Here is a 14321-nt window from a genome sequence, read left to right as displayed (position 1 = left end):
TATTGACGAAAAAATAACTGACGATAGAATCACATGTGTAATATATATTAATATATATTAGGAGAATCATACATATATACAACTTTAATACAGAAAATTTTCTACCTGAAATGGAAAAAATGATTAATGCCACCATGAAATTTGAAAATTTAATAAAAAATTTTAATAATGTTTTCTGTAATTGCTGGATATTATCAACACTTTGTAAAGTACACTCGGCAAAAGTGTTATCTGTATAATTCTACACCATTTCACCATAATTGAGAGTCCCAATCAATTCACTGTTCATCGCACCACTAGACGCCAGGTTATAATACACTACCTGCCGCCACCACATAATGCTTCAACTCATGCACTTGCTTTGCATAATGTTTGCAGAACACTCTGGATGACTTTCATCCAGTGTATGAGCGAAGACGCTCAAAGTCCATATACTGAAAAAAGTTCAGTGATGAAGCAATTTTTCTTGGATCATGACCTGCGAGTGTACTGTCAGGATACACTCTGCGAATAAAGTAGGTGAGTTTCGCCCTCAGTTGTTTTAGGGATAAGTTTGATCCTGAATTTTCTCCTTTAAAGAGCTGTCCTCTCCTGAAGTCTGAAGTTCTTCGAAGATAGACCTTAGAAATTCTACTGGACACAGAGAGAAATCTTCCTTCAGAGGGCAGAATCTCTAGGGAACCCATCTCTTAGTGGGTAGCTCGTTTTTGGCGAAAAAGGTTGGATCAGAAAAGAGATTCAGTTCTCACACTTCTGTGAACTGAATATGCCCCTCGTTTCTGGATAGGGCCACTATTTCACTAACTCTAGCCCCCGAGGCTATGGCGAACAGGAAAATAACTTTTTGAGTTAGATCCTTGAGAGAGCAATCTTCATTGTTCACTGTTGAAGCATAATATAGTACATTGTCCAAGGACCATGAAATGGGCTTCGGCGGAGCGGCAGGCCTGAGTCTAGCACATGCCTTTGGGATCTTGTTAAAGATTTCGTTCAACAGGTCTACTTGGAAGGCGTATAGAAGATGTCTAGTAAGAGCCAACTTATACGTAGTTATCGTGCTGGCTGCCAGGCCTTGTTCATGAAGGTGGATAAAGAAGGATAGAAAAATGTCTATAGAGATTTCTTTCGGTCCTTTTGCTTTGACGAAAGCAACCCACTTTTTTTTCAAGACGATTCATAATGTCTTCTGGTTGACTTTCACTTGTATTCTTCTAGGAAGTCTATAATGCCTTTTGAGATCCCAAATCTTTTCTTAACAGCTAGGGCGAGATAATCATGAGATGAAGGTTTTGGGTTCTCCGTGATGAAGCGAAGACAGTAGACTTCTGAACACATTGAGATAGTGCTTGGTTCGGTAGAGGGACCAGCCTCAGCTTCTATTATCAAAGGGAACCAGTTGCTCTTGGGCCACTTGGGAGCCACTAGACCTGCCGTTCCTCAGAAGGATCTCAGCCTTTTGAGGACCTTCAGTAGGAGATTGGTCGGAGGGAACAGGTAAATCCGGTTCCATTTGTTCCAATTGTGGGACATGGCGTCCGTCGCCTCCGCTGGAGGGTCCTCGTATGTGGCTACATATCGAGGTAGTTTCTTTTTGTCGCTCATCGCGAAGATGTCGATCTGCAGTTTCGGGACTTGTTGTAAGATGAAGGAGAATGAGTCTGCGTCTAGGGACAATTCTGACTCTATCGGCTTGAGCCTGGATAGAGCGTCCGCCGTAACATTGCGGAACCCTTGAAAGTGAACTGTTGATAGGTGCCATCTCTTCTTTTCCGCCAGACGGAAGATGGCTAATATCACATGGTTGATACGGGGCGATCCCGAGCCTTGTCGGTTCAGACATCTCATTATCACTTCGCTGTCCAAGATCAGCCTGGCATGGGCTGCTCTGCGAGGAGAGAGTTTTTTCAACGTCAAAAGGACTGCCATGGCCTCCAAAAATGTTGATGTGAAAGGTCTTGAACAGAGAAGACCAAGTCCCTTGGACTTTCCTTTGATGGGAGTGACCTCCCCATCCTTCCGTTGAGGCTTCTGTGTGGATGGTTATTGATGGCGGAGGTGGTTGTAAGGGCACAGTCCTCTTTAGGTTCTTGGCTTTTGACCATGGCTTGAGAAGTGATCGTAGTAAGGTCGGTATCGGTCTTTTTTTATCTCTTCGAGCGTTTGACGCGTATCTTCTCCAGAATCCTGACGTATCTTTCAGCTGTGCTCTTAGCACTAGGTCTGTCACTGCTGCGAACTGCAGAGAACCCAGTACTCTTTCCTATTGGCTTTTTGAGATCCTCTCGGATTTCAGTAGTCGCTTAACAGGTCCTATGATCTCTCTCCTCTTCCCTGGGGGAATGGAGAGGCAGTGCGACTTTAAGTTCCAATTGATTCCCAGCCATTGAAACTCCTAAGCTGGAGAAAATCGAGCATCTGCCAGGTCTATTGCGACTGTGTACGTCCCTTTTACTAACAGGGTCATTATGTGCTGAAGGGTTAACATCCTGAACTTGCTGTTCACGATGAACGTGTTTAGTGGCGACAAGTCCAGAATGACTCTGAGTTTGTCTAAGTCCTTCTTGGGAGCACAAGAAAGCCTTCCCTGAAATTTGATGGACTTTGTCCTCCTTATTACCCATATGCTCAATAGTTCTAGGGTATATTCTTCCAGTGAGGAGGTGGAGTGTTGGAAGAATTGAGGAAATGATGGTGGAGCTGTCCTCCAGCTCCATCCAAGTCCGTTCTTGATTAGCCTGTTGGCCCAAGGATTGAAGGTCCAATGATCCTGAAATTGTTGGAGCCTCCCTCCTACCTGAAGCATCTCATTGCTTAGGTTGTCCGGAGGATTTACCTCCTTGACCGCATCCTCCCTCACCTTGTGGGATGAAAGGTAGTGGTCTGCCTCTCAAACCCAAGGTTGAATGCTGGTGACTGGGCAACCAGCTGTTGAGGTACCATCTGGAATGTGGTTTGCAGTTGAGCCACCACTTGGGGCACCGTGGTCATGGTGACTGTGGGATGTGGTTGCTGAGCAGGCCGATAGGGTAGTCTAGGTCTCTTGGTCTTCCTCTTAGGTTGGGGACCCACATCCGAGGAACACTTTCGTTTGGAGGACATTCCTCACTTCCGGAGAAGATTTTTATTCTCCGTGGCGGCTTTGTCAACAAACCCCCTTGACCACTTCATTTGTGAAGAGGTCTTTACCCCAGATATTGGAAGCTACCAGCATCCTGGGTTCGTGTTTCACAATTGCTGTAGCAAACACGAACTCTCTGCATGCTCTTCCGGCTTTCATAAAGCCGTAGAGGTCCTTAACTAAGGTGGCCATGTGCATTTTGGCCATAACCATGTTCATGTTTGGGATGCTCTTTAAGCCTGCGCACATCTCCATACAGTTCTGTAGGGATAGGGATGCCGCTAGTCTCTCCTTCGTCTCTTGCTCCCTATGCAAGAGAAAGTCTGACAGCTTTGGGAGATTCTCGTTGAACTGATATCCAGCGATATCTGCATCCAACTTCCCTACCGAGAAGGTTAGGTGGACTTCTTTCCAATCCTTATCCTCCATGGGCAGGGCTAACATCAGGGGTCTACACTCTTCCAGTGTAGGATAAGGTTTGTCTGCCTCTACTGCCTTGCCAACAGCTTTAAAAGCCTTCGAAGTAAAGGGGAAGGCTATTGAAGCTGGATCAAGAAAGGTAGGATGTTTCTTGCTCAGGGCAGACACCTTAGAATTCATGTAGCCCACCTTCTTTAGGCTGCTCGACAAGAGAGCCTGTGCCTTGTCGTGGTCTAATACCATTACCTTCTTGGGTTCCGTTTCTTCCTTCGACACTGGCTCCTGCTTCAGTCAAATGAAGCAGTCTGGGTAAGCATTGAATCTTGGCCAGAACTGAATGTCATCTAGGGGGACGGCTCCCATCTTCTCTGATATGTAGAGTTTGCTGTTGGTGATCGGCATAAACTCAGCATGCCTCCAGAGATTAGTTTCAGGGTAGGGTGGGAGGTATTGGACTTTGAGTCTCTTGTGTGACCCGCAGGAGGCGAAGAGTCGAGCTTCACAGAGCTCTCTCTAAAGTTTCGCTTCCCTACCTTTTCCTTGTTGCGAATGCTCTCCATTAGAGCCGTTAGATTAGCCAGTGCCTGTCTCATGTCGTCTGATGTAGGGGCAGAAGATGTTGAAGGTAACGGCTCTGGTGCCGGCAACGACGGAAGGGACTCCGACTCGACTTCATCATCTTTAACGTGAGGTAGAGTAGACTCCTCCTCAGGATCATCCTTGAGAAGATCCTTTTCAGCTTCTGTGGACACTTCAGACATCCTTTCCTGGTGGATGTCCATGCCTTGTAACGCGTCACTGACATCCGTCTCGATGGCAATCTGGACGCAGGGGAGTTCAGGTCGTGCCTGGGGCACGACAGCTTCAATGCACGCTTTCGGGAACAGCAAGTCACACATACTTTCATTATGAAGGTACGGTCCTGTAGAGTTCTTTTGGAACCCTCGTACCCATCTGCGCAGCTTAACTCGTGCTGCATCCCTCGATTCCGCTGACTTGGGTTCGTCGAAACCTTCGGTCACCAAGGTCCGGTATATGTTGCAGTCTTGGGGGTCCCAGTACCGCTGGGTTTCGGTCTGTTTGGTGCAGGGGGCATGACACCTGCGTGCTTTGTGGCCACAAAAGTCCTTACTCCTGTGGTTGCAATAAATGACATCGCACTTCATTTGGTCCTCCTGTAAAGAGAGGAAAATTAAATGAGTATGCAGTTGTTTATCTCACATGATAAGCAAATTGTACAAAATATTAAACTTAATATTTTAACCATTATAGCTTAGGATAGTCAAGCTAGAAAGGAATTAGGAGAGACACATATTTGTGTTTCCTGTCCAGGCAATTGCTCTGACCTCCCCAAAATTAAAGCATTAGAGTTTCCCTACTCAGGCAAACTTAAGAGAAGGGTTTTAACCCTTAGGGGTAGACAAGTGTATCCTAACACTGACCCTTCTTAGGTTCTTTAATATTGTGGGGCAAATTTTTAACTGATTAATTATCAGGATACTGAGGGAAATCTTTGCTTTCAATATAGGGTTGGTCTCAACAATAGACTGTGCCAGGAAGCACATGGTATGTTGGAAAATAACTACTGTATAATATATACTATAGTTTTCTGTTTGCAGTATATACTATACTGCAAATATACTGGCTACTGTATAATCATATATTGTACTTCAGCCAGCATATTGCCGGCTAGGCTAGCACCTGGCGGCATGGTCCAGCCGGCGACATATTGGTTAGTACTTGGCGGCACCAGCCCAGCCGGCATGTCGCCGGCTGGGTTAGTACCTGACGGCACCGGTCCAGTCAGCATGTTAGTACCTGGCGGCACTAGCTGACAGAGAGAGAGAGAAAGCATGGAGTGAAGGGCTACCTTATTAAATGTTTGTTAACAATAAATAAGGGTGTAAGTACTTAACCTTACTGCCTTCTTCCAGAATGAGGGTTCAAATGGAAGGGGAGAATGCTTCATTCAAGCTTCTATCCAACCACAAAATCCGTTGCCGGTCACTGCCGGCTTCGGGGATGTAGATGGCAATCCAAGAGAGGACTGAAGAACACTCGACAGTAGAGGGGTCTCCCACCGGCAGCCGTCACAGCCGGCACAACCTTTCCCGGAGCCTTGCGTCCATAAGGGAAAGACTGAGTGACTCTACACCTGCTTATGTAGGAGCCCGGCCGGCACCACAACCTACCCGGCAAGCGGTGAGATTGTAGGACGACGGCCACAGGGTTGCGATGGCTAGGCCATCACTAAAGGACAGAGAGGGGCAGGAAAAGGGTCCTGTATCAAGTGTGGAAGAAGGCAGCAGGGTTGACGCCACTACCACACAAGGGAGAAACTTTGTTTCAGTATAGGCGCCATCCTAGGCTGCAGAAGAATATCTATTTCTCAGCCTAGGGTCTAACAAAACGGGACTAGTCTCCTAGACCGCAGGGAAGATGGTGGCGGCCTCATACTACCATTTCAGGTGCGGCCTAGGGAGGCATAGCCTTCTATGTAGGCAGCTGTAAGCCGGCAGGAGAGTGACTACTCGCCCTGCTGCTCGGCCGCCGGCAGAAAGACTGAATACTCTGAAGTTCTGTCGAAAACCAAAGCCGGGATACTCACTGGCAAGGGTGGGACACAGAAAACACTAGCCTAGTCAAGCCGGAGTGACTACTCTCTGGCGAGACCAAGATAGGGTTGTCGCCTTTGGCGAGTACCCTTAAATCTCCACAGGAGACGAGTATCGTGTTATAGAAATAATTCTAGGAGATATCCATCTCCCGTTGAATTGATAAAACGATACACGAGGGTAAACAAGGATCATGTATGAAAGTATACTAAAGCGCGTAGGCTAGGTAGCCTAGCGCGGGGTGAGATTTCGGTTACCTAAATCGCCGAGACTCTAACGTATACGATCGACATAAGGAAGGGGAAAATATATGCAAAATTATATATATCTTTACTAGTATAATTGTGCCTAAATAGCTTTCATAATTAATGCTATCACAACCGGGAATGTCGTTCTGATAAATAGATAACACATACGTCATGAACGACACCGCCCCTGGCGCCTCCGGTGATAGGCCAAGCTCAAAACACACAAAATTACCCTAATTTCTCTGTGAAGCATGAGCTAAGAATTATACACTGTAAAGAATAAACTCAACTTTCTAGAGGCAGAAGATGCTGGAGATAGCATTAAAGATCCTCAAATTAACGATCTCAAACATTAGATCAACAGTGAAAACCACGGTGCGAAATCACTACGAAAATAGTAATGGGCGCTAACTAGGATACTCATAAAAGTGCGGGAGAAAGGGTAACCTTCATAACGGCTCCCCTTCTGTTTTTGCCACTCTTCCCCCTCGAAACAAAAACGCGATTCGGGTTGAAGATTGCTATGTGTCGTATCAAGATATACGTCCCCTGATATTATGAAATATCCTCAGGAGAAATATTAAGGATATTCGCGCCATGATTTAGAATTCTGGAGACTTAAAGGTCAATTCTCTGGGAATATCACTGTAGCCAAATATCCCTTAGAAAGCTACCAATAAGAACCCTCCATCAGGACGACATAGCCTGAGCTCAAAAAATCCATATTAGATAAATACCTCCTACACTGCAGTCACCATATGTCATGCCGTTTCACATCATGACTTTTCATTTAACTCTTACTGTCGTCAATTGTCCTGACCTACATTCGGAGGCTACCATTCAATTTAGGACAATCAACTTATTCCTGGCTAGCTTATCTATAACAAACCAAACCTTGGCATAGGCTAATACCGTGTATATCATAGGTATAGGCTAATACTCTAAGCTTAGACTTAAAGTTAAACTTGACCCTTGCTGTGGAAAAGGACGGATCTTCATTTGCAGTGGAGGTTGAGAGAAAAGCTGGTTCCCCGGGTTCTTTTTAATTTTTACTTCTACAAGTGCTAGTATATGACAGGTACTCCAAAATGGTACCCTGTAATACTAAGTCTTTATGTAGGACAACGATCCTATGTCAAACAACATGCAATTCGTAGCCTAGGCTATACTGTATTCTTACCTAACCTACTGGTTTTGCTGCACAATTAGCCTGGTAACTCAAGAATAAACACTTTCACAAATCTAGGAATAATATTGCACATCTTAACTTACGGTTGAGGCACAATTCCTACCATATGCAAGCGCAACATGAATCAGTTTTAATACTGGCGAAATTATCGTAACCTTATTTGATAATTCTGTTTTTGGGCTCACCATTGTCGTGCTGATGGAAGGTTACTTTAGGCAGCTTTCTGAGGGATATTTGACTAAGGTGATACTCCCAGAGATTTGACCACAGGTTTCCAGAATTCTAACTCCTGGCATAAGTATCCTTAAAATAACTCTTGAGGATATCGCATAATATAAGGGGACGTATTTTTTGATACGACACATGGCCATCTTCACCCTGAATAGAGTTTTCGCTCAGAGGGGGAAGAGTGGCGAATTTGAAGGTGAGCCGCTATCAAGGAATGGGGTACATCTCATCACTGCCAACTCATCGCCGCTAACTCATCACCACCTACTCATCCCCGGCCCAACTCATCCCTGGCCCAACTCATTCCTGGCCCAACTCATCCCTGGCCCAACTCATTCCCAGCAGTGATTAATGAAATTCAGTAAATATTAAAAACACCTTTATTCAGAATCAAGTATGACTCTTTCATGACACTAAAAATAAATTAACACCATATAATTGAAGACAAAAACTCCATGAAAATATAGAAAAAAAAAAACAATTATTTTATGTTATGAGAAATGCCTCTTATATATTCAATGGGAGTCCTTTCATTAAAATTTTGGGCAATTCTAAGTATGCGGGAATCAGTATCCCTGTACTTTTTTTAATTTGGGAAGTGGTGAACTGCCTGCTATAAGTGATTCCAAATAAAAATCTCTACCTTTCTGAACTTTTTAAAGTGCATTTATGAATTTCCAGAGTGTAGGATGTTCCATTCCTAATTCCATTTGTAATCTTCTGTTCGCTCCTTCTGCATGGTTGTTTGTTTTATCTTCATGATTCAAAGTTCGTAAATACAAATTCGACATTTCCAATGGAAAGAGTGGTGCACGTCTGCTATTTCTACGCCTGTTTAACCGACCTATATAATTGTCTTCAAGCCAGTTCAAGATTGGCACATGCTCTGGGGATAATTCATTAGCTAAGACATCAATATATGAATCAATATGATTGACAGGTACAAATGCAAGTGCCAGTATCATCTTTATTTGTAAAGAAAACTGGCTATCATTATTATAGCGAGAACTTAGACCCAAAGCCGCAATGTGTTTTTCCATGTTTTGGCTAAGGTGAAAGAAGCACCCTTTTAGTCCTTGATTACCAAAAATGCTGCAATTTCAAAATCACATACAACCGATTTCGGGTTTACTGTTGGTTGACATTCTTTTATCATTTTAAATAGCCTTGAATATGTAACTTTCCGTTTGATAGGTATTAGAGCATAAAGCACTGGAATGACACCTCTGATTTTTTGAGCCATTACAATATACACCTGAGTAAATAGCGTGGGAGCAATCTTAAACGTTCCGTCTACATACCAAACTTCTGCTGATACCAAATGTTGCAACAAACTTCTCCTCCCAAATAGCAAAATTCTATCTTCACTGGGACCACTGTCTTCCTTCTGGTTTGGCTCTGTTTCGTAGGTCGAATATTCACCAGGGATTGCTAAATGATTTAGGTCAACTGGATTAGGCGGAGAGGCACTAATCTAATTCCGTTTCTGACGAATAGTTTTCTTTAGAGCCGACAAATTTGTGAGTGATCCTTGCACCGCTTGGGGAACATTACATAAAACATCATGAAGGCAGCAACCCTATCTTTGGTGTTGCCATGGAGTAGTGTACTCCGGCTTGACTGGGATAGTGTTTTTGTCTTTCCTCTTTGCCGATGAGTATCCCGCCTTTAATTTACGACAGTAACTCTGAGTATTAAGTCTTGTTGTCGGCAACTCTACCGATGGGGGGATTATTCATTCCCCTGCCGGTTTCCCAGTTGCTGGCATAGGAAGCCCGGCTTCCCTAGTCCACAACCGAAAGTGGTAGTACAGTTGCCGCCACCTTCTCCCTTGTGGTCTAGAAGACATGTCTTATATCCGGCAATGTCTTGGAATAAGGAATCGTTATTCTTCTGCCGCCCAAGAGGGCGCCGGCTTAGGAAACTATGTTTATTTGTTTTGCTGCTGACAGTGGGAGGCCAACATGCTGCCTTCTTTCTATGTATAAATATAAGACCCTTTCCCTTCCCCTTCTGTCCTTTAGTGACAGCCTGGCCGTCACAATATCTGTGGCCGATATTCTACAATCTCCCCTCTTTGCCGGGCTGAATACGATGCCGGCCGGGCTCCTACAAAGGCCGCTAGATTGCCACTTCGACCTTTCCCCTAATGGAAGCAATGCTCCGGGAAAGGTTGTGCCGGCCATGACGGCTGACAGTGGGAGACCCATTACAACTTTGAGTTTTCTTCAGTCCTCTCTTGGACTGCCATCTACAAATACTGTAACCGGCAGTGCAGCTGGCAACAGATTTTGCAGCTGAATGGAAGCTAGAATGAATAAAATCTTTCCCCTTCCATTTAAATCCTCATTCTGGAAATAAGGCAGTAGACACAGTAGTCCCTACAACCTTTATTATTGTACTAATCTATAGTAATACGGTAGCCCTTCTATCCATTCTTTCTCTTTCTCTGTCGGCTAGTGCCTCCAGGTACTAGCCTAGTCAGTAGTATGCTGGCAGATCTACAGTATAAGACTATACAGTGGCCAGTATTCCTGCAGTATAGAAATACAGCAGTTAGAAAACTACAGTATATAATATACAGTAGTATAATTTTCCCACATATTCTATGTCTCCTTTCACAGTCCATTGTTGAGACCGCTAAGTAAATGTTGAAGTGAAGCATTCTTTCAATATTCTGATGTATCCTAGATCATCAGAACATGAAATCTTTACCCTACAGTATTAATATTCACTTGTGGTAGAGCTAGTGCTATTATACACTGACTCCAGCTCTATGTATGAGAGCTATTCTACCCTATATTTCCCTGATAAGGAACTTTTTTTAAAATATTAATATTGAGGGAGTTACAGCAATTGCCTGGACAGGAAACACGAATCTGTGTCTTTCCCATTTCCTTTTTAGCTTACTATCCTAAGCTATGATTATAACAGTAATGATTACTATTTACTACATGTGTACATTTATCAGTATGATAAATTATCCCATACACATTTCACTCTTTCCTTCCTTACAGGAGGAGGGCAAGGTGAAATGTGCAGTCTGTCCTACAACTACAGAAGTAGGACCTTTTATGGCCAAAAGATGTGCAGTTCTCATGCTCCACGCTGCATCATATTTGGATCCCTGAGGTACTGGAACCCGTATTTTCAGCATATATCATTTCAATAATATAAACAACCTAATAGTCATTCACCCTTCTCTCCCTTACAGGAGGAGCTGATGGCGAAGAGTACAGGGATGTTTTGCAACCACAAGAGTAAGAACTTTTGTGGGCATACGATGTACGGGTCTTATGCCCCTGCTGCATCGTACATAGATCCCTGAGGTTCCGGGACCCGATGGGTCACTCCAATCGGTTGACCTTGCTGCCCAACGGCTTTGTAAAAGACATCCCTGACACTATGGAGTCAAGGTATACAACAAGGGGAACCCAACAAAGGTGAGTATGACGCTTCCAGAAGAACTTCCAGGGACCTTACCTAGTTAAGAAATTCTTAAGTGCCTACTGTTCCCTAAGGCTCAATCGTATATGGTTGTGCCTCAGGCACAGGTCTAGCCTTACTCTATCCAACGGATGGTGGACACTGACATCAATTGGCACTACAAGGCTTGGACAACCACCAAGGTCAGACGCCAGAGGCGTCCATTGACACCAGACAGGACCTACTGCAAGAAGGCCCTATATAAGGAGTGGTTCAACCACCCATGGAGGAAGAAGGATCCGTTTCAACGATGACTGAGGTACCTCACCTCACTGTACTGGCATATCAACTTATGCCTTCAACCTCTTCAACCCCAACTCCCCAACTGGCTAGACAGTTCGGCAGGAGCAAAACGCTCCTAGAGTCGATCCAGCAGAGGCTGACACTTTTACGGAAGGAACGAGAGGAGAATAAGCACGATCTCAAAGAGAGGGAAGAGAGGTATAGGGAAGGAAACGCCCTGGCGCTTCCAGGGGCTCCGCTAAGCCCCTGAAAATATCTGACCTCCCTCACTGTTCCGAACCAACCCCTGGGGGTAGACGGAACACATGCCCAAGTTGTACAGGAAGCTTTAAATCTCCTAGAAGTGTGGGCCCAATCCCCTTGGAGAGCTTTAATTCTGGCCTAGCTTTCAGCGTACCCAGATTGCTTCGTGAGACAACGAGATGATCCTACATCCTTCGAAGAGGCTATACTGAAGGAAGTCATTTTCCTCGAACATGACAAGGCCCAAGCCATCTTTACCAAGACCCAGAAAGGAGGCGGATATAATTCCAAAGTCTCAGCAGTGAACAAGAAGCATCCAACCGTCATTGCTCCTTCCTCATGAGCCTTCTTCCTTTCGGGGAAGGCCCTAGACTGTGTTATAAGAGAAGGCGAAAAGGGCACACCCTGCCCAATCCTAGAAAAAGGTCTCTAGCTATGCCCACCTGCGAGGAGAAGTGGAAAGAAGTACATCTAACCTTCTCCGTCTCGAAGTTGGATCCGGAGATAGCAGGTCAGCAGTTTAACGAGAACCAAACCATCCCTTGAGAAGGGAACAGGAAACGAAAGATAAGTTTATCACCTCCCTGTCTCATCAGAACTGCTTAAGAAATGTGTGCAGGCCTATAGTAACGCCCCACCCTTGTGATGGATTTGTAGGTTTTTTCTCATGTCAAAAAAGGACCAGTAGAGACCATGTGTTTGCCGCATCAACGGTGAAACACGAACCCAGAAAACTGATTTCATCATGTATCTGGGGCATAGACCCTTTCCCACAGAAAATGGTTAAAGAGGTCGTTACCAAAGCCACCACGGAGAATTGGAACCTGCTCCAAAAGTGGGACATGTCCTCAAAGGGGAAATCATCATAAGAACTGCACAATTTCTGACCGCGACCATAACCACGGTGCCTTAAATGGTAGCCCAGACGTAAACCACCTTCCAGATGGTCCCTCAATAGCTGGTAGCCAGTCACCTGTGTTTAATCCTGGCTTTGAAAGGCACTCTACCTTTTGGCCCTACAAAGGTAAGGGCCCGAAAAGAGGATCCTCCGGAAACCCCCCAAGTGTGGAGGAGGATGTGGTCACGGAAACAAGTCCTCTGGAACCTTTAAATAATGAGAGGTTCCAGGTAGGAGGCGATCTCGGGATCATTGGACCTTTGATCCCTGGTTCACAGCCAAATTATGAATGGACTTGGTTGGAAATGGAACAAAAATCCACCTCACTTTTCCAAAATTCTTCCAACTCTCCACCCCCTTATTGGAAGAATATACCTCAGAACTCTTGAGTAAGAAGGTAATGAGAAAAGTGACGTCCATCAAAATTCCAGGGAAGGCTGATTTCTGTTCCCAAGTAAGACTCAGGCAAACCCAGAGTCATTCTAGACTTGTCTCCACTCAACAAGTTCAATGAGAACAGTAAGTTCCAGATGCCTACATTGTAACACATAAGGACCTTTCTACCATAAAAGGGGCGTGCAAAGTCTCAATAGACCTGGCAGATGCTTACTGGCACCTACCAGTCAGTCGCCCCCTCTCCTCTTACCTAGGATTCAGGGTACAGAAGACAAAATTTGTCTTCACAGCCATGCCCTTTGGACTATATATAGTGCCAAAGGTATTTACAAAACTCACGGACACGATCGTCCAGTACCTGCGCTCCGAAGGAGTACAGGTAATAGCATACCTGGACGATTAGCGGGTGCGGGCAGCATCCAAGTCTACTGGTCTGCAAGCAGCCGGAAAGGTGATCCAGTTCCTGGAACACCTGGGCCTCAAGACCGGTCGCTAGAAGTCTCGCTTTTCTCCAGCTTACAAGTTTCAGTGGTTTTGAGTCAATAGGAACTTGCAGTCACAACACCTCCATTCTATTAAAGAAGGGGAGAAAAATAGCGGTATCTGTCAGGAGACTAGTCCAATACAAGAGGATTTCAAAATGCCAATAGCAAAGAGCACTGGGGTCTCTTCGGTTCGCAATAGTGACAGACCCAGTGCTAAGAAACACAGCCAAAGGATAAGCCAGGAGTCTGGAGAAGATACGCATCAAGCGCTCGAAGAGATCGACAAGGTTGACACCGACCCGATTGCACGCGCTACTGAGGCCGTGATCAATGAATAAGAGCCTAGCACAGACAATTTTCTAACAACCACCACAAACATCAGTGCCAATACACATGTAAGCCTCCCTGAAAGAACGGGGAGTCCTTTCGTATGAAAAGAAAGAGCAACAAATTGATCTTTCCAGTTCAAAACTCTCACATCAACATCTTGGAGGCTATGACAGTCCTCCTGCCGTTGAGGACACTATCCCCTAAAGGAAAATATGCCGTAATTAACAAAAGGAACCTATTTAAGAACCAACCCTCAAAAAACCAACCTGTTTGAGCTAAGGTTTCAAAAATGCACAGTATCTATTCACTATTACATGTTAACAAAAATAGAAAATATACTTAGCGACTTTGAACTTTCCCAACTGGTGGCTCCTTGGAATTGTAGAAGTTGGCTCCTTCTTGTTCTTTAAAGCACTTAATTT

Source organism: Palaemon carinicauda, unplaced genomic scaffold (assembly GCF_036898095.1).
Source record: "Palaemon carinicauda isolate YSFRI2023 unplaced genomic scaffold, ASM3689809v2 scaffold217, whole genome shotgun sequence".
NCBI lineage: Eukaryota > Metazoa > Arthropoda > Malacostraca > Decapoda > Palaemonidae > Palaemon > Palaemon carinicauda.
Note: the sequence above shows the minus strand (reverse complement) of the source record.